Genomic DNA, 20,260 nt, shown 5'->3' on the forward strand with positions numbered 1-20,260 from the left:
GGGTGTGGTTGTCTTGATGGGGGTCGGGAGGTTGGCCAGTGTTCACCCCCCTCATCCGCCAAACAGCACCTTACTTGTGAAAATTACGTCAACGATAATTTGCATATACAGCAAAATAATTAGAAAAAATAGCTATAATAGCAAAATGTCCATGTGTATTATTTTCCGAAAATAAATGCATGCATTTCAGTAAAAATGAATAAAGATAAAAAACTTTTTTAAATTTCATTTTAAAGTACGATGTTGTTTAATGAAATGTATATGTGCATAGTTTCTTTTTACGCCAATATTAATTTTAATTTACCTATAAACATAAAATACAAGTTTAAACTTCATCTTTTGTCAAATCTTGCTGCAACAGTGTCGAGGGTTTTGTATTCCTTGTAAACACGCGCAGCTGTCGTAAGATGTTTGTGATCGCCTGAATATATTGACATATCGGCGAGTGCGTGAACAATTCAATCTCTAAGTTAGCTTTCTTTTTTATTTGAAGCATGTAAGAATATATATTTTTATCCCATTTAGGAGTTTTCTAGAGCCATGTAATATTCGTTTCGTCAAATGCACAGAAAAAAATACATATCAATAAAAATGATATATAGTACTTCTCCAAAGCCATATTACTTGTATACGTAACCGTTTTCTTCCAAACCCCCCATTTTCAGAAACTAAATGTATCACAAAAATATTATCCATAGGAAAGAAAACACTATTGACAAACACATACAGAAGATAGTTTATGAAATCCACACCGCTTGTCTTAAAAATATTTGACACCATGAAATATCTATTTTCCTTCGAAAATCGTTTATAATTTTTTTTCCGATTTAACTATAGTATATTTCAAATCATGAATAAATGAATAATCAAATCTGCTTCAAATGGATACATTGTAAATGTATACTGTATATTTCAGGGCTTTTGTTACTTAAACAAATTATTAATTTTTTTTAAAAAACATACTTTTTAATTTCTTTTTTATGAAACCCATTTTTTTTGCTTATGTCATTTAGTATTGCATAATACGTATATGTGTAATATGGAAAAAAAGAAAAAAAGAAAAAAATTCCTTCCTAGAAAAAGAATATTGGACTGAGCCATTGCGGTAGATTTACATTGTATATTAATTCATTGCTGTTGATGAAGAAATTATACTGAAATGTGGTTTTGAAGTTCTTGAAACAAACAAGTTTCAATCAACGACTTGAGATGCTAAAGTGTACAACGGTATCATTTCTAAAAATAGTCATTTCCTCTACTTTAATTACTTACTTACCTAAGACAATTTTCTTTAATGACGTCACAGTTTTTTGGGCACTAAAACGACAGAAATAGTTTGAAAAATGAGTCAGTTAGACGTAATTTGCTAACATGTCAGAAAAGTTTATTTCAATCAATTTTACATGTTTGCACTTTAAATATCGCCTACCTTTGGAAAAGAACTTAAAAATTAAGACAAATTCACTTCCTATAGAGAAATAAAATTTAAAAATCAGTTTTTAGGAATTTGGTTGAAATTTGGTAAAACCTAATACAATACAAAAACAGAGACAACGTTAGAATGGATTTTAAAAAGAAGGTGTACGGAACAGGATGTAAAGAAATGTAGAGGGGGTGGGTAGGAAGGAGGTTTACTGACAAGGTGTGGATCAGTGCTGTAGAGGGGGTGGGTAGAAAGGAGGTTTACTGACAAGGTGTGGATCAATGCTGTAGAGGGGGTGGGTAGAAAGGAGGTTTACTGACAAGGTGTGAATCAGTGCTGTAGAAGGGTGGGTAGAAAGGAGGTTTACTGACAAGGTGTGGATCAGTGCTGTAGAAGGGTGGGTAGAAAGGAGGTTTACTGACAAGGTGTGGATCAGTGATGTAGAGGGGGTGGGTAGAAAGGAGGTTTACTGACAAGGTGTGGATCAGTGCTGTAGAAGGGTGGGTAGAAAGGAGGTTTACTGACAAAGTGTGGGTCAGTGCTGTAGATGGGTGGGTAGAAAGGAGGTTTACTGACAAGGTGTGGATCAGTGCTGTAGAAGGGTGGGTAGAAAGGAGGTTTACTGACAAGGTGTGGATCAGTGCTGTAGAGGGGGTGGGTAGAAAGGAGGTTTACTGACAAGGTGTGAATCAGTGCTGTAGAAGGGTGGGTAGAAAGGAGGTTTACTGACAAGGTGTGGATCAGTGCTGTAGAGGGGGTGGGTAGAAAGGAGGTTTACTGACAAGGTGTGAATCAGTGCTGTAGAAGGGTGGGTAGAAAGGAGGTTTACTGACAAGGTGTGGATCAGTGCTATAGAAGGGTGGGTAGAAAGGAGGTTTACTGACAAGGTGTGGATCAGTGCTGTAGAGGGGTGGGTAGAAAGGAGGGTTACTGACAAGGTGTGGATCAGTGCTGTAGAGGGGGTGGGTAGAAAGGAGGTGTGTAGGCTAGGTGGGGATTAGTGCTGTGGAGGGGTGGGTAGAAAGGAGATGTGTAGGCTAGGTGGGGATTAGTGCTGTGGAGGGGGTGGGTAGAAAGGAGGTGTCTAGGCAGGGTGGGGATTAGTGCTGTGGAGGGGGTGGGTAGAAAGGAGATGTGTAGGCTAGGTGGGGATTAGTGCTGTGGAGGGGTGGGTAGAAAGGAGATGTGTAGGCTAAGTGGGGATTAGTGCTGTGGAGGGTTGGGTAGAAAGGAGATGTGTAGGCTAGGTGGGGAATAGTGCTGTGGAGGGGTTGGTAGAAAGGAGATGTGTAGGCAGGGTGTGGATCAGTGCTGTGGAGGGGTTGGTAGAAAGGAGGTGTGTAGGCAGGGTGTGGATCAGTGCTGTGGATGGGTGGGTAGAAAGGAGATATGTAGGCTAGGTGGGGATTAGTGCTGTGGAGAGGTGGGTAGAAAAGAAGTGTCTAGACAGGGTGGGGATTAGTGCTGTGGAGGGGTGGGTAGAAAGGAGATGTGTAGGCTAGGTGGAGATTAGTGCTGTGGAGGGGGTGGGTAGAAAGGAGATGTGTAGGCTAGGTGGGGATTAGTGCTGTGGAGGGGTGGGTAGAAAGGAGATGTGTAGGCTAGGTGGAGATTAGTGCTGTGGAAGGGGTGGGTAGAAAGGAGATGTGTAGGCTAGGTGGGGATTAGTGCTGTGGAGGGGTGGGTAGAAAGGAGATGTGTAGGCTAGGTGGGGATTAGTGCTGTGGAGGGGTGAGTAGAAAGGAGATGTGTAGGCTAGGTGGGGATTAGTGCTGTGGAGGGGTGGGTAGAAAGGAGGAGTCTAGACAGGGTGTGGATCAGTGCTGTGGAGGGGGTTGGTAGAAAGGAGGAGTCTAGACAGGGTGGGGATTAATGCTGTGGAGGGGTTGGGTAGAAAAGAAATGTCTAGACAGGGTGGGGATTAGTGCTGTGGAGGGGTTGGGTAGAAAAGAAGTGTCTAGACAGGGTGGGGATTAGTGCTGTGGAGGGGTGGGTAGAAAGGTGGTGTGTAGGAAAGGTGGGAATCAGTGCTGTGGAGGGGTGGGTAGAAAGGAGGTATACAGACAAGGTGTGAATCGGTGCTGTGGAGGGGGTGAGTAGAAAGGAGGTTTACTGACAGGGTGGTGATTACTGCTGTGGAGGGGTGGGGTAGAAAGGAATCTGAATATGGCTGGTATAATGATACGGAGCAATATATGATTCCGGAAACGGGGTACAGTACAATAAATTACAATACAATAAAAACAGCGCAATGAAGTGCTGTACTACATTACAGTACAGAACAGCCCAGAAGTACAAAGCTGTACAATGCAAAGCTTTGCAGTGCAGTGCAGCTTAGTAATACAGTACAGTACTAAGCACCGAACTGCAAAAATACAGTGCAGCTCAGTGCAGTATTATGCAGTACATTGCAGTGCAGTATAGTGCAGTACATTGCAGTGCAGTATAGTGCAGTACATTGAAGTGCAGTATAGTGCAGTACATTGCAGTGCAGTATAGTGCAGTACATTGCAGTGCAGTATAGTGCAGTACATTGAAGTGCAGTATAGTGCAGTACATTGAAGTGCAGTATAGTACAGTATATTGCAGTGCAGCATAGTACAGTACATTGAAGTGCAGCGCAGTGCAGTACATTGAAGTGCAGTATAGTACAGTACATTGCAGTGCAGTATAGTGCAGTACATTGAAGTGCAGTATAGTGCAGTACATTGCAGTGCAGTATAGTACAGTACATTGCAGTGCAGTATTAAATAGTACATTGAAGTGCAGCGCATCACAGTATAGTGCAGTACATTGAAGTGCAGCTCAGTGCAGTACATTGCAGTACACTGCTGAGAAGTAGAACGGTACTTACAGTACAACGCAAAGAAAGCAACGTAACAACACCAAACGCAATACTATGAATAAAACAAAATGAACGTTATACATTTAGATTTCATTCATGTAAAATCGTGTAGAGAACACTATACAATACTACATCATAAAAACTTGACATCAATGCTTTCTCATCCATTTAACTTTGAAACTATTGTAATGAAATGCATTTTAACACTTTTTTTCATTATACACCTGATTACCCTATTTTTCACTGTCTGTGGTAATGTACCCTGTAAACTACGTTTGTTTTGTCCTGACACTTGTCTTTGTCCTGACATCAGTTTTTATACTGACACGTGTCTTTGTCCTGACATCAGTTTTTATACTGACACGTGTCTTTGTCCTGACATCAGGTTTCATGCTGACACGTGTCTTTGTCCTGACATCAGGTTTTATACTGACACGTGTCTTTGTCCTGACATCAGGTTTTATACTGACACGTGTCTTTGTCCTGACATCAGTTTTTATGCTGACACGTGTCTTTGTCCTGACATCAGGTTTTATGCTGACATGTGTCTTTGTCCTGACATCAGTTTTTATACTGACACGTGTCTTTGTCCTGACATCAGTTTTTATACTGACACGTGTCTTTGTCCTGACATCAGTTTTTATACTGACACGTGTCTTTTCCTGATATGAGTTTTCTTATGCTGAAGATGTTTAAAAATAACAACATTGTTGTTGAAATATTCCAAAGACGATAATATATCATCATCTATTTTGTCATTGTGGTTTGGACTAAATCGTCAGTCAGACTAACAAACACCTTTACTTACAATTTTTCATCTATTTGATAGCTTTGTGAAATGAAATGACAAGGATTTAGTAAATTTGTTACAAACATGTAAGTGAATGTCTCTAGTCTGGATTCATACCCTCGGGTATCGATTTCCTGGTGTAAAATTTCCATTCTTTTTTTTCTGTGAAATTTTTCACGGATCGAGTTGTCTTTGATTGTTCATGAGTAAACCTTTGTGGTGTTTTTACTTTGTGAAATATTAAACATTATAAACACACTATCAAATGAGTAAGTAAAATTGAAAACAAATCAGTAGTGTAGCGAGATTGATTTAAAACTTTATCACAGATCTTTCATCTTTATCTTTATAAATGTCGGTTAATCATTTAGTCTAACATTTCATTTCCAAACTGATGATGTAGGAGCATCGGGGTTTAACAGGTAGATTTAAAATGGAAATTAATTTTCTAAAATTTCACTTTGATGACGCTGGATTATTCAAATGTCCTGTGGGATCCGGAGAATTTGTTCGTTGTATTTCCGAATTAATGTTGGTTGAAAAGCGAAGACTAATTTATCATCAGAAGTCAGGGTAGCTTTTGGTGTCGCAGAAAATATAACAACACTAGATTGAAGAGTATTTTACTTTCACATAAAATATTTTTGAGCTGTCAAAGGGGCTATGCGTTGAAAAAACGTTCACATTCGTGCTCTAGACTAAATACATAGTTCATTCGTAAGTACTAAGAGATTCAGCTAAAGTTAATCCAAAGGAGTTTTAAATAATGACATTATAATTCCCCACTGGGAGCCGGTATTTAGTTTCCGAAATAAACCTGTTGACGATTAGCAGCCGGTCAATATCCTCCGTACTTCCTCCGAGCGCACGTGCGATTTATTCCCTTTGAATGAGGGGTAGTATATAAAGTTTAAAGACCTGTAGGACAGATACATGTACAAGGTTATATCAAAATATACAATACTCTTCACGTTTACTACTATAAATCTCACACGAACACCGATTTAAACCGCTGTGGTGTGGTATCAATCACGATTTCGTTTTTTCCCTCTCTCCGTTGATGTTGTATTGAAATCGCTGAAACTTTTACCACCACCAAGATAATATTTCTATGACTTTTAAATAAGTAACTAAATATATAGAAATATAAAATCTAAATGACACGGAGCCATAAAAAGTGAACAAACTAAATTGATTAATTAATTACTGCATTGATAAATTAATTTCTTTTTATAATATCCCTTTTTGTGGCAAAGTGTATATAATGAACAATATTACTTTTTAACTTTGAAGTTTTAAAGTTTTAAATGAAACTAAATTTGAACGACTTGAAAGACATCTCATTTTCCGTTCTTTTTCCTTCTTTTTCCATTTTTAGCTGAATTCGAATTGCGAAAAGACCAGAATCGTGTTGACAATTACAAATGTTGGTGGACACACTCCAGGACAAAATGGCGCCTTGCTCATCACGTGTTTAACAGAGTACGACTGTAATGTGACGAGAAAAGATGACCTGTTCCATATTTGTCCCCGACCGACTGGAACAAGATTGTAGCTTGACTCTTTACTTGACCCTCACAGGACGGTCTTCCCTGGGAGTCACTCGATGTCCGGCTGACGCGTGTCCGGAGACCAGTGTGACGCACAAAGCGACAAGGTTGTGAACTCTCACAAGTCGATCGGCGTTGTCCATCCATTACGGACCGATATGGCGAGTAACTACTGGTCATATCTCAGACGGAACATGTAATGGACAAATGATGTCCAGGGAAGGGTATAATGACCAGTTGTTTGTTTAGACTATATATCTACCTATCTATAACTTACCTCATTAAACAAGTTTTCGTATCGATTCACCTAAAACGATATATGAAAGACCATGTATAAAAATCTGATTATCTTACACACTGTAAACTACTTGCAAATGGATTATGTAACACACGCTGCATGTGTATCGCTATTCATCTATACGACAGAACCAAAATGTCTATGAGCGCAATAGTTCAGCCGGTAGAGAATTGGACGACGAACCTTAGGTGTGTGGTTCGACACTCCTTACTCGCTACGGTCTTTGCTTGACTTGGTGATGTCCTTGCACTTGGTAACCCTAGCTGCTTTGGACGACATGCCTCTTCTATGTTCTTCAGGGATATTGTCAAAAGCTTATACAGGGAAACCCCGCCTCAAAATTACCTTGACTGTTCATGGACCGATAAACGTCAAAATATCTATACCAACAAGGTTTACTGTAAAATAACACCAAATTCTCCAGACCAGCGAGATTCTATTGTAAAATAACACCAAATTCTCCAGATCAGCGATGTTCCACTGTAAAATAACACCAAATTCTTCAGACCAGCTAAGTTCCACTGTAAAATAGAACAATAGAGTTTATTTAGCTCTCCGAGAATTATATCAAAGAGTTACATGTGTATGTAACAAAGTTTCGTTTATTATGAAGCGTTCCAAGACAAACGAGACTACAAAATACAGAGAAATGGCCGGAGTAACACGATGGATTGACGCAGATACACACCGACCTTTTTCATTATCAATGATTCATTTACTTTAGGAAGACTTCCTAAATTCTTATCGGGTACTTTTGACTTTATGCCAAGTGTGTTGATAGCGAGTGACGTTGACCTCATATAACCGGCTTTGAATGGCCGTAGATCGTAAGGCAAATCTTGTGCAGAGGTCAAATAAGGATCTCATTATTGACCCCAGTGCATGAATGTGTGACGTCACTAATCGACTGTTTACGTATCTGCATGTCTGCCTTGGGTGGCTATCCACACGGTCACCATATCGCGTGTTTCCCGCCGAATGTTTACCTACCATTCAAAGTGACCGTCCGGCGTGGTCGCCATACTCTACCTAAATCTAATATAGAAACCCTTGATGATAAGAAATAAAACATGGCGGCTCTTATCGATCTAGTAAATCACCCTGTTCACAAGATCAAACGAACGTTTGTCATGCTTTATAAAATGTATGGATTTAAAATGGTACTTAGCTGCCTAGAGAAGCTTGGGTTGGCGTTGCTGTACCAGCTAAACGGACTTCATTTGCTCAGCTCTTTTGATCCGGGTTCTTGATTTACAGCGCTCGACCCCAGAAGTGCACGTTCTTGCAATACTTGCTGTTGTCGGAACAGGGTGGATCTTGAAACAAATATGCTTAATAAACTCAAACGCGTCTCGCTAACGAGGAGTTGCTGGTCGGGGTCACGTGCAAAACGGCCCCTAATAAATCTAACGCTGACTTTAGATTGACAAAGTAAGGCCAGTTTATCTATATTTTGTTGGAATCTCGCGTGGTGTGATTTAGACGCCACCAAACGTTTCTTGTTCGCTTTTCGCTCGGTTGTATCAGCTGACATGTATCAGGGAAGTTGTTGTGACGATGTCATTTTCATATGATAGCATATTCAGACTTCCTTATGACACATAACGTCTTCACCCTCCCTAGTACACTTTCACGTTACTTTGCCAAAAAGACAAAATGATCAGAGACTTATGAAAATTTCCTAGCATTCCAAGTTTCGTTTGAATCCATGTTTTTTTCTTGTTGAATATTTATTTAGCTATACCGAAAGCATTCCTAACGATGTTTTTCAATGAAAAAAATGTATTGTTTTTCAATGCAATAACACATTTTCTTATATCAGATACGACGTCACATTTGTAGATTTTACAATCGGGAATAAATTGAGAAATGGAAAATAACTTGTTAATGCCAGACAGAATTTCGTGGTTTTTCCCTGAGTCAGCGTTTAATAGCTCTCAGATCTTTAAGTACGGAGTGGATTGTAAATCATCTTTGTCTTCCGTTTCATGTCGGCTTTGTCACAATGAGAGACACTTATGGTGCTTAAAGAATACGTCATAAACACAGCTGAAATCATGTTATAGATCACGATTCCAAATATCGTAAATTCATCTCTCCCAACAAGCTCAACTGGACAAACTCAGAATTTGTTTGTGTCGATCAGCTTGTTAAGGTTATCTCCCTTGTTCAACAAAAACCTAACACGAAAGAAAAATTCTCCAAGCTATTGAACATATAGGGGTGTCTATGTGTAACCTGAAACGACCATCAACCTCAAGTGTGTGTATCCAGACATGACTGCATATCTCCAGTGTGTGTATCCAGACATGACTATATATCTCAAATGTGTGTGTATCCAGACATGACTGTATATCTCCAGTGTGTGTCTATCCAGACATGACTGTATATCTCCAGTGTGTGTATCCAGACATGACTGTATGTCTGCAGTGTGTGTGTATAAAGACATGACTGTATATCTCCAGTGTATGTATCCAGACATGACTGTATATCTCCAATGTCTGTGTATCCAAAAAAGAATGTATATCTCCAGTGTGTGTATCCAGATATGACAATATTTTTAGTGAGTGTATCCAGATATGACAGTATATCTTCAGTGAGTGTATCAAGACATGACTGTATATCTCCAGTGTGTTTATATCTAGACATCACTGTATCTCTCCAGTGTGTGTGTTTCAACAAATGATTGTATATCTAGAGTTTGTGTATCCAGACATGACCGCATATCTCCAATGTGAGTTGATCCAGATATGATAGTATATCTCCAGCGTGTGTATCCAGACATAACTGTATATCTCCAGTATATGTGTGTATCCAGACATGACTATATATCTCCAGTGAATAGGTATCTAGAAATGACAGTATATCTCCAGAGTGTGTATCCAGACATGACCGTATATCTCCAATGTGAGTTGATCCAGATATGATAGTATATCTCCAGCGTGTGTATCCAGACATAACTGTATATCTCCAGTATATGTGTGTATTCAGAAATGACTGTATATCTCCGGTGTGTGTGTATCTAGAAATGACTGTATATCTCCGGTGTGTGTGTATCTAGAAATGACTGTATATCTCCAATATGTGTCTATCAAGAAATGACTGTTCATTTCCTGTGTGTGTATCCAGACATGACTGTATATTTCCTGTGTGTGTGTATCTACACAGGACTGTGAATATCCATTGTGTGTGTATCCAGCCATGACTGTATGTCTCCAGTGTGTGTGTATCCAGACATGATCGTATATCTCCAATGTGAGTTGATCCAGATATGACAGTATGTCTCCAGCGTGTGTATCCAGACATAACTGTATATCTCCAGTATATGTGTGTATTCAGAAATCACTGTATATCTCCAGTGTGTTTGTGTATTCAGACATTAGTGTATATCTGGAGGGTGTGTATCCAGACATGACTCTATATCTCCTGTGTGTGTGTCCAGACATGACTGTATATCTTCAGTGTTTTTGTATCGAGATATGACTGTATATCTCCGGTGTGTGTGTGTATCTAGAAATGACATTATATCTCCAGTCTAATTTATCCAGACATGACTGTACATATCCAGTGTGTGTATCCAGACATGAACGCATATCTCCAGTGTGTGTGTATCCAGACATGACCGCATATCTCCAGTGTGTGTGTATCCAGACATGACTATATATCTTTAGTGTGTGTATCTAGACATGACTGTACATATCCAGTGTGTGTGTATCCAGACATGACTGTATATCTCCAGTGTGTTAGTATCCAGACATAACGGTATATCTCGGGTGTGTGTATCCAGACATTACTGTATATCTCCAGTGTGTATGTATCCAGACATGATTGTATATCTAAAGTGTGCGTGTATCCAGACATGACGGTATATCTCCAGTGTGTGTATATCCAGAATTTACTGTATCTCCATTGTGTGTGTATCCAGACATGACTCTATATCTCCAATGTGAGTTGATCCAGATATGACAGTATATCTCCAGCGTGTGTATCCAGACATAACTGTATATCTCCAATATATGTGTCTATTCAGAAATCACTAAATATCTCCAGTGTGTTTGTGTATTCAGACATGACTGTATATCTGGAGGGTGTATCCAGACATGACTCTATATCTCCAGTGTGTGTATCTAGACATGACTGTATATCTCCGGTGTGTGTGTATCTAGAAATGACTGTATATCTCCAATATGTGTCTATCAAGAAATGACTGTATATTTCCTGTGTGTGTGTATCCAGACACGACTTAATATCTCAAACGTGTTTGTATCCAGACATGACTGTATATTTCCAGTATATGTCTATCCAGACATGACTGTATATCTCCAGTGTTATTGTATCTAGACATGACTGTATATCTCCAAAGTGTATGAATTCATACATGACTGTATATCTAAAGTGTGTGTGTATCCAGACATGACTCTATATCTCCAGTGTGTGTATCTAGACATGACTGTACATATCCAGTGTGTGTGCGTCCAGACATTACTGTACATCTCCAGTGTGTTAGTATCCAGACATAACGGTATATCTCAAGTGTGTGTATCCAGACATGACTGTACATATCCAGTGTGTGGATCCAGACATGACCTCATATCTCCAATGTGTGTGTATCCAGAGATGACTATATATCTCCAATGTGAGTTGATCCAGATATGACAGTATATCTCCAGCGTGTGTATCCAGACATAACTGTATATCTCCAATATATGTGTTTATTCAGAAATCACTATATATCTCCAGTGTGTTTGTGTATTCAGACATTAGTGTATATCTGGAGGGTGTGTATCCAGACATGACTCTATATCTCCAGTGTGTGTATCTAGACATGACTGTATATCTCCGGTGTGTGTGTATCTAGAAATGACTGTATATCTCCAATATGTGTCTATCAAGAAATGACTGTATATTTCCTGTGTGTGTGTATCCAGACACGACTTAATATCTCAAACGTGTTTGTATCCAGACATGACTGTATATTTCCAGTATATGTCTATCCAGACATGACTGTATATCTCCAGTGTTATTGTATCTAGACATGACTGTATATCTCCAAAGTGTATGAATTCATACATGACTGTATATCTAAAGTGTGTGTGTATCCAGACATGACTCTATATCTCCAGTGTGTGTATCTAGACATGACTGTACATATCCAGTGTGTGTGCGTCCAGACATTACTGTACATCTCCAGTGTGTTAGTATCCAGACATAACGGTATATCTCAAGTGTGTGTATCCAGACATGACTGTACATATCCAGTGTGTGGATCCAGACATGACCTCATATCTCCAATGTGTGTGTATCCAGAGATGACTATATATCTCCAATGTGAGTTGATCCAGATATGACAGTATATCTCCAGCGTGTGTATCCAGACATAACTGTATATCTCCAATATATGTGTTTATTCAGAAATCACTATATATCTCCAGTGTGTTTGTGTATTCAGACATTAGTGTATATCTGGAGGGTGTGTATCCAGACATGACTCTATATCTCCAGTGTGTGTATCTAGACATGACTGTATATCTCCGGTGTGTGTGTATCTAGAAATGACTGTATATCTCCAATATGTGTCTATCAAGAAATGACTGTATATTTCCTGTGTGTGTGTATCCAGACACGACTTAATATCTCAAACGTGTTTGTATCCAGACATGACTGTATATTTCCAGTATATGTCTATCCAGACATGACTGTATATCTCCAGTGTGTGTGTATCCAGACATGACTGTATGTTTCCTGTGTGTGTGTATAAAGACATGACTGTATATCTCCAGTGTATGTATCCAGACATGACTCTATATCTCCTGTGTGTGTATCCAGCCATGACTGTATATCTCCAGTATATGTGTATAAAGACATGACTGTATATCTCCAGTGTATGTATCCAGACATGACTCTATATCTCCTGTGTGTGTATCCAGACATGACTGTATATCTTCAGTGTTTTTGTATCGAGATATGACTGTATATCTCCAGTGTGTGTGTATCTAGACATGACTGTATATCTCCGGTGTGTTTGTGTATTCAGATATAAGTGTATATCTGGAGGGTGTGTATCCAGACATGACTTCATATCTCCTGTGTGTGTATCCAGACATGACTGTATATCTTCAGTGTTTTTGTATCGAGATATGACTGTATATCTCCAGTGTGTGTGTGTATCTAGACATGACATTATATCTCCGGTGTGTGTGTATCTAGAAATGACATTATATCTCCAGTCTAATTTATCTAGACATGACTGTATATATCCAGTTTCTGAGTATCCAGATATGACTCTATATCGTCAGTGTCTATGTATCCAGATATGACTCTATATCTCCTGTGTGTGTATCTAGACATGACTGTATATTTAAAGTATGCGTGTATCCAGACATGATTTTATATCTCCAGTGTGGGTATATCCAGAATTTACTGTATCTCCATTGTGTGTGTATCCAGGCATGACTGTATATCTCCAGTGTGTGTATCCATACATGACGTATCTCTCCAAAGTGTATGTATTCAGAAATGACTATATCTCCAGTGTGTGTGTATCCAGACATGACTGTATATTTCCTGTGTGTGTGTATCTAGTCAGGACTGTATATATATATTGTGTGTGTATCCAGCCATGACTGTATATCTGCAGTGTGTGTGTATCGAGAAATGACTGTATATCTTCAGTGTGTGTATGCAGCCATGACTGTATATCTGCAGTGTGTTTGTATCCAGACATGACTGTATATCTCCAGTGTATGTATTCAGACATGACTGTTTATCTCCAATGTGTGTGTATCCAAAACAGAATGTATATCTCCAGTGTGTGTATCCAGATATGACTGCATATTTTTAGTGTGTGTATCCAGATATGACAGTATATCTCTAGTGTGTGTATCCAGACATAACTGTATATTTAAAGTGTGTGTATATCCAAACATGACTGTAAATCCCCAGTGTGTTTACCCAGACATGACTGTCTTTTGTAGTGAGTGTATGCAGATATGACAGTATATCTTCAGTGAGTGTATATAGAGATGACTGTATATCTCCAGTGTGTGTATCCAGACATGACTGTATATCTCCAGTGTGTGTATCCAGACATGACGGTATATCTCGAGTGTGTGTATCCAGACATGACTGTATATCTTCAGTGTTTTTGTATCGAGATATGACTGCATATCATCAATGTGTGGGTATCCAGACATGACTGTATGTCTCCAGTGTGTGTATCTAGACATCACTGTATCTCTTCAGTGTGTATGTTTCAACAAATGATTGTATATCTAAAGTTTGTGTATCTAGACATGACAGCATATATCCAGTGTGTGTGTGTATTTAGAAATGACTGTATATCTCAAGTGTGTGTGTATCCAGACATGACTTTACATATCCAATGTGTGTATCCAGACATGACCGCATATCTCCAATGTTTGTGTATCCAGACATGACTATATATCTCCAGTGAATAGGTATCTAGAAATGACAGTATATCTCCAGGGTGTGTATCTAGACATGACCGTATATTTCCAATGTGAGTTGATCCAGATATGACAGTATATCTCCAGCGTGGGTATCCAGACATAACTGTATATCTCCAATATATGTGTGTATTCAGAAATCACTGTATATCTCCAGTGTGTTTGTGTATTCAGATAAAAGTGTATATCTGGAGGGTGTGTATCCAGACATGACTGTATATCTTTAGTGTTTTTGTATCGAGATATGACTGTATATCTCCAGTGTGTGTGTATCTAGACATGACATTATATCTCCGGTGTGTATCTAGAAATGACATTATATCTCCAGTCTAATTTATCTAGACATGACTGTATTTATCCAGTTTCTGAGTATCCAGATATGACTGTATATCGTCTGTATGTGTGTATCCAGATATGACTACATATCTCCAATGTGTGTATCTAGACATGACTGTACATATCCAGTGTGTGTGTATCCAGACATTACTGTATATCTCCAGTGCGTTAGTATCCAGACATAACGGTATATCTTGAGTGTGTGTATCCAGACATGACTATATATCTCCAGTGTGTATATCTAGACATGACTGTACATATCCAGTGTGTGTGTATCCAGACATTACTGTATATCTGTAGTGTGTGTGTATCCAGAAATGACTATATATCCAGTGTGTGCATCAAGACATGACTGTATATCTCCAGTGTGTGTATTTATTCAGACATTACTGTATCTCTAGAGTGTTTGTATCCAGACATGACAGTATATCTCTAGTGTGTGTGTATCCAGACATAACTGTATATCTCCAATATATGTGTGTATTCTGAAATCACTGTATATCTCCAGTGTGTTTGTGTATTCAGATATAAGTGTATATCTGGAGGGTGTGTATCCAGACATGACTTCATATCTCCTGTGTGTGTATCCAGACATGACTGTATATCTTCAGTGTTTTTGTATCGAGATATGACTGTATATCTCCAGTGTGTGTGTATCTAGAAATGACATTATATCTCTGGTGTGTGTGTATCTAGAAATGACATTATATCTCCAGTCTAATTTATCTAAACATGACTGTATATATCCAGTTTCTGAGTATCCAGATATGACTGTATATTGTCAGTATGTGTGTTTCCAGATAATACTACATATCTCCAATGTGTGTATCTAGACATGACTGTACATATCCAGTGTGTGTGTATCCAGACATTATTGTATATCTCCAGTGCGTTAGTATCCAGACATAACGGTATATCTCGAGTGTGTGTATCCTGACATGACTATATATCTCCAGTGTGTATATCTAGACATGACTGTACATATCCAGTGTGTGTGTATCCAGACATTACTGTATATCTGTAGTGTGTGTGTATCCAGAAATGACTATATATCCAGTGTGTGCATCAAGACATGACTGTATATCTCCAGTGTGTGTATTTATTCAGACATTACTGTATCTCTGGAGTGTTTGTATCCAGACATGACTTTATCTCTCCAGTGTGAGTTTATCCAGATATCACTGTATCTCTCTAGTGTTTGTATATCCAGATGTGACTGCATATCTCCAGTGTGTATGTATTCAGACATGACTGTATATCTAAAGTGTTTGTGTATCTAGATATGACATTATATATCCAGTGTGTGTATCCAAACGTGACTGTATATCTCCAGTGTGTGTATATCGAGACATGACTGTATCTCTGTATTGTGTGTGTATCCATACATGACTGTATATCTCCTGTTTGTTTCTCCAAACATTACTATATCTCTGCAGTGTGTGTGTATCCAAACTTTACTGTATCTCTGAAGTGTGTGTGTATCCAGACATGACTGTATATCTCCAGTGTGTGTGTATATTCAGACATGAGTATATATCTCCAATGTTTGTGTATCCAAACATTACTGTATCTCTGCAGTGTTTGTGTATCTAGACATGACTGTATAATATCAGTGTGTGTGTATCCAGACATGATCGTATATCTCCAGGGTGTCTGTATCCAGACATGGCTATATATCTCCAATGTGTGTTGCTCCAGATATAACAGTATATCTTCAGTGCGTGCATCCAGACATGAATGTAAATCTCCATTGAGTGTGTGTATTCAGACATGACTGTATATCTTTACTGTGTGTGTATCCAGACATGACCTTTTATCTCCAATGTGTGTTGATCCATAAATGACAGTATATCTCCTGTGTGTGTATCCACACATAACTGCATATCGCCAGTGTGTGTGTGTGTGTGTGTATTCAGACATCACTGGATATCTCGAGTGTGTTAGTGGATTCAGACTTTACTGTATATCTCCAGTGTGTGTGTATTCAGACATGACAGTATATCTCCATTGTGTGTGTATCCGGACATGATTATATATCTTCAGTATTTTTATATCCAGACATGACTGTATATCTCCAGTGTGTGTACCTCCAGACATGACTGTATATCTCCAGTGTGTGTGTATCCGGACATTATTGTATATCTCCAGTGGGTGTGTTTCCAGACATGTCTGTATATCTCCAGTGTGTGAGTATCCAGACATTATTGTATATCTCCAGTGAATGTATCAAGATGTGACTGTATATCTCCAGTGTGTGAGTATCCAGACATTATTGTATATCTCCAGTGTATGTATCCAGACATGACTGTATATCTCGAGTGTGTGTGTATCCAGACATTATTGTATATCTCCAGTGTGTGTATCCAGATATGTCAGTAAATCTGCATTGTATGTTTCAAGATTTGACAGTTTATCTTCAATGTGTGTGTATCCAGACATTATTCTATATTTCCTGTGTGTGTATCCAGACATGACTGTATATCTCCTGTGTGTGTATTCATACATGACTGTATATCTTCAGTGTTTTTGTATCCAGACATGACTGTATATCTCCAGTGTGTGTATATCCAGACATGACTGTATATCTCCATTGTCTGGGTATCTAGACATGACATTATATCTCCTGTGTAATTGATGTAGACATGACTGTATATATCCAGTGTCTGAGTATCCAGATATGACCTTTTATCTCCAGTGTGTGTGTATCCAGAAAAGACTTTATATCTCCAATGTATATATCCAGACATGACTGTAAATATACATTGTGTGTGTATGCAGAAATGATTTTACATCTCTAGTGTGTGTGTATCTAGACATGACTGTATATATCCAGTGTGTGTATCGGGACATTAATATATATATCCAGTGTGTGTATCCAGACATGACTGTATATCTTCAGTGTTTTTGTATCCAGACATGACTGTATATCTTCAGTGGGTGTGTGTATCCAGATATGACTATATATCTCCAGTGTGTGTGTGTATCTAGACATGACTATATATCTCCAGTGTGTGTGTGTATCCAGATATGACTATATATCTCCAGTGTGTGTGTATCCAGATATGACTGTATATCTCCAGTGTGTGTGTGTATCCAGATATGACTATATATCTCCAGTGTGTGTGTGTATCCAGATATGACTATATATCTCCAGTGTGTGTGTGTATCCAGATATGACTATATATCTCCAGTGTGTGTGTGTATCCAGATATGACTATATATCCCCAGTGTGTATATATCTACAAATGACAGTATATCCCCAGAGTGTGTATCCAGTCATGACCTTTTATCTCCAATGTGTGTTGATCCATATATGACAGTATATATCATGTGTGTGTATCCAGATATGATTATATATCTCTAGTGTGTGTGTGTATTAAGACATCACTGTATATATCGAGTGTATTTGTGGATTCAGACATTACTGTATATCTGGAGGGTGTGTATTCAGACATGACTGTATATCTCCAGTGTGTGTGTATCCAGACATGACTGTATAACTCCAGTGTGTGTGTGTATCCAGATATGACTATATATCCCCAGTGTGTATATATTTACAAATGACTGTATATCCCCAGAGTGTGTATCCAGACATGACCTTTTATATCCAATGTGTGTTGATCCATATATGACAGTATATATCCTGTGTGTGTATCCAGACATAATTATATATCTCTAGTGTGTGTGTGTATTAAGACATCACTGTATATCTCGAGTGTATTTGTGGATTCAGACATTACTGTATATTTGGAGGGTGTGTATTCAGACATGACTGTATATCTTCAATGTGTGTGTATCCAGACATAACTGTATATCTCCTGTGTGTGTATCTAGACATGACTGTATATCTTCAGTGTTTTTGTAGCCAGACATGACTGTATATCTCCAGTGTGTGTATATCTAGATATGACTGTATATCTCCAGTGTGTGTGTATCCAGACATGACTGTATATCTCCAGTGTGTGTATCCAGACATGACTATATATCTCCAATGTGTGTTGATCCAAATATAACAGTATATCTTTAGTGGGTGCATCCAGACATGACAGTATATTTCCAGTGTGTGTGTATCTAGACATGACAGTATATCTATAGTTTGTGTATCCAGACATGACAGTATATATCCAGTGTGTGTGTGTATCCAGATATGACTATATATCCCCAGTGTGTATATATCTACAAATGACTGTATATCCCCAGAGTGTGTATCCAGACATGACCTTTTATCTCCAATGTGTGTTGATCCATATATGACAGTATATATCCTGTGTATGTATCCAGACATGATTATATATCTCTAGTGTGTGTGTGTATTAAGACATCACTGTATATCTCGAGTGTGTGTATTCAGACATGATTGTATATCTCCAGTGTGTGTGTATCCAGACATGACTGTATCTCTCCATTGTGTGAGTATCCATACATGATTGTATATATCTTATGTGTGTATCCAGACATGACTGTATATCTCCAGTGTGTGTATCTAGACATGACTGTATATCTTCAGTGTTTTTGTAGCCAGACATGACTGTATATCGCCAGTGTGTGTATCTAGACATGACTGTATATCTGAAGTTGTGTGTATCCAGATATGACAGTATATCTCCAGTGTGTGTATCGAGACATGACTGAATATCTCCATTGTGTGTGTATCCGGACATGACTGTACATCTGCAGTGTGTGTTGATCTAGACATTACTGTATATTATCAGTGTGTGTGTATCCAAACGTGACTGTATATCTCCAGTGTCTTTGTATCCAGATATGACAGTATATCTCCAGTGTGTGTATATAGACATGACTGTATATCTAAAGATGTGTGTATCCAGATATGACAGTATATCTCCAGTGTGTGTATCCAGACATGACTGTATATCTCCATTTTGTGTGTATTCGGACATGACTGTACATTTGCAGTGTGTGTTGATCTAGACATTACTGTATATTATCAGTGTGTGTGTATCCAAACGTGACTGTATATCTCCAGCGTGTTTGTATCCAGAAAAGTCTTTATATCTTTAGTGTCTTTTTATCCAGACATGACTGTAAATCTTCAGTGTTTTTGTATCCAGACATGACTGTATATCTCCAGTGTGTGTATATCCAGACATGACTGTATATCTCCAGTGTGTGTGTATCCAGACATGACTGTATATCTTCAATGTGTATGTATCCAGACATGACTGTCTATCTCTAGTGTGTGTATTGAGAGATAACTGTATATCTCCAATGTGTTTGTATCAGGACATGACTGTACATCTCCAGTGTGTGTTGATCTAGACATTACTGTATATTACCAGTGTGTGTGTATCCAAACGTGACTGTATATTCCCAGTGTGTGTGTATCCAGACAAGACTTTATATCTTCAGTGTCGTTTTATCCAGACATGACTGTAAATCTCCAGTGTGTGTGTATCGAGACCTGACTGTATATCTCCATTGTGTGTGTATCGAGACCTGACTGTATATATCTGGTGTGTGTGTATCCGGACATGACTGTACATCTCCAGTGTGTGTTGATCTAGACATTACTGTATATCTCCATTGTGTGT

The sequence above is a fragment of the Ylistrum balloti genome, unplaced genomic scaffold (assembly GCF_031769215.1).
Source record: "Ylistrum balloti isolate Yb309-2 unplaced genomic scaffold, AGI_CSIRO_Ybal_v1 Utg370094, whole genome shotgun sequence".
In the NCBI taxonomy this organism is placed as follows: domain Eukaryota; kingdom Metazoa; phylum Mollusca; class Bivalvia; order Pectinida; family Pectinidae; genus Ylistrum; species Ylistrum balloti.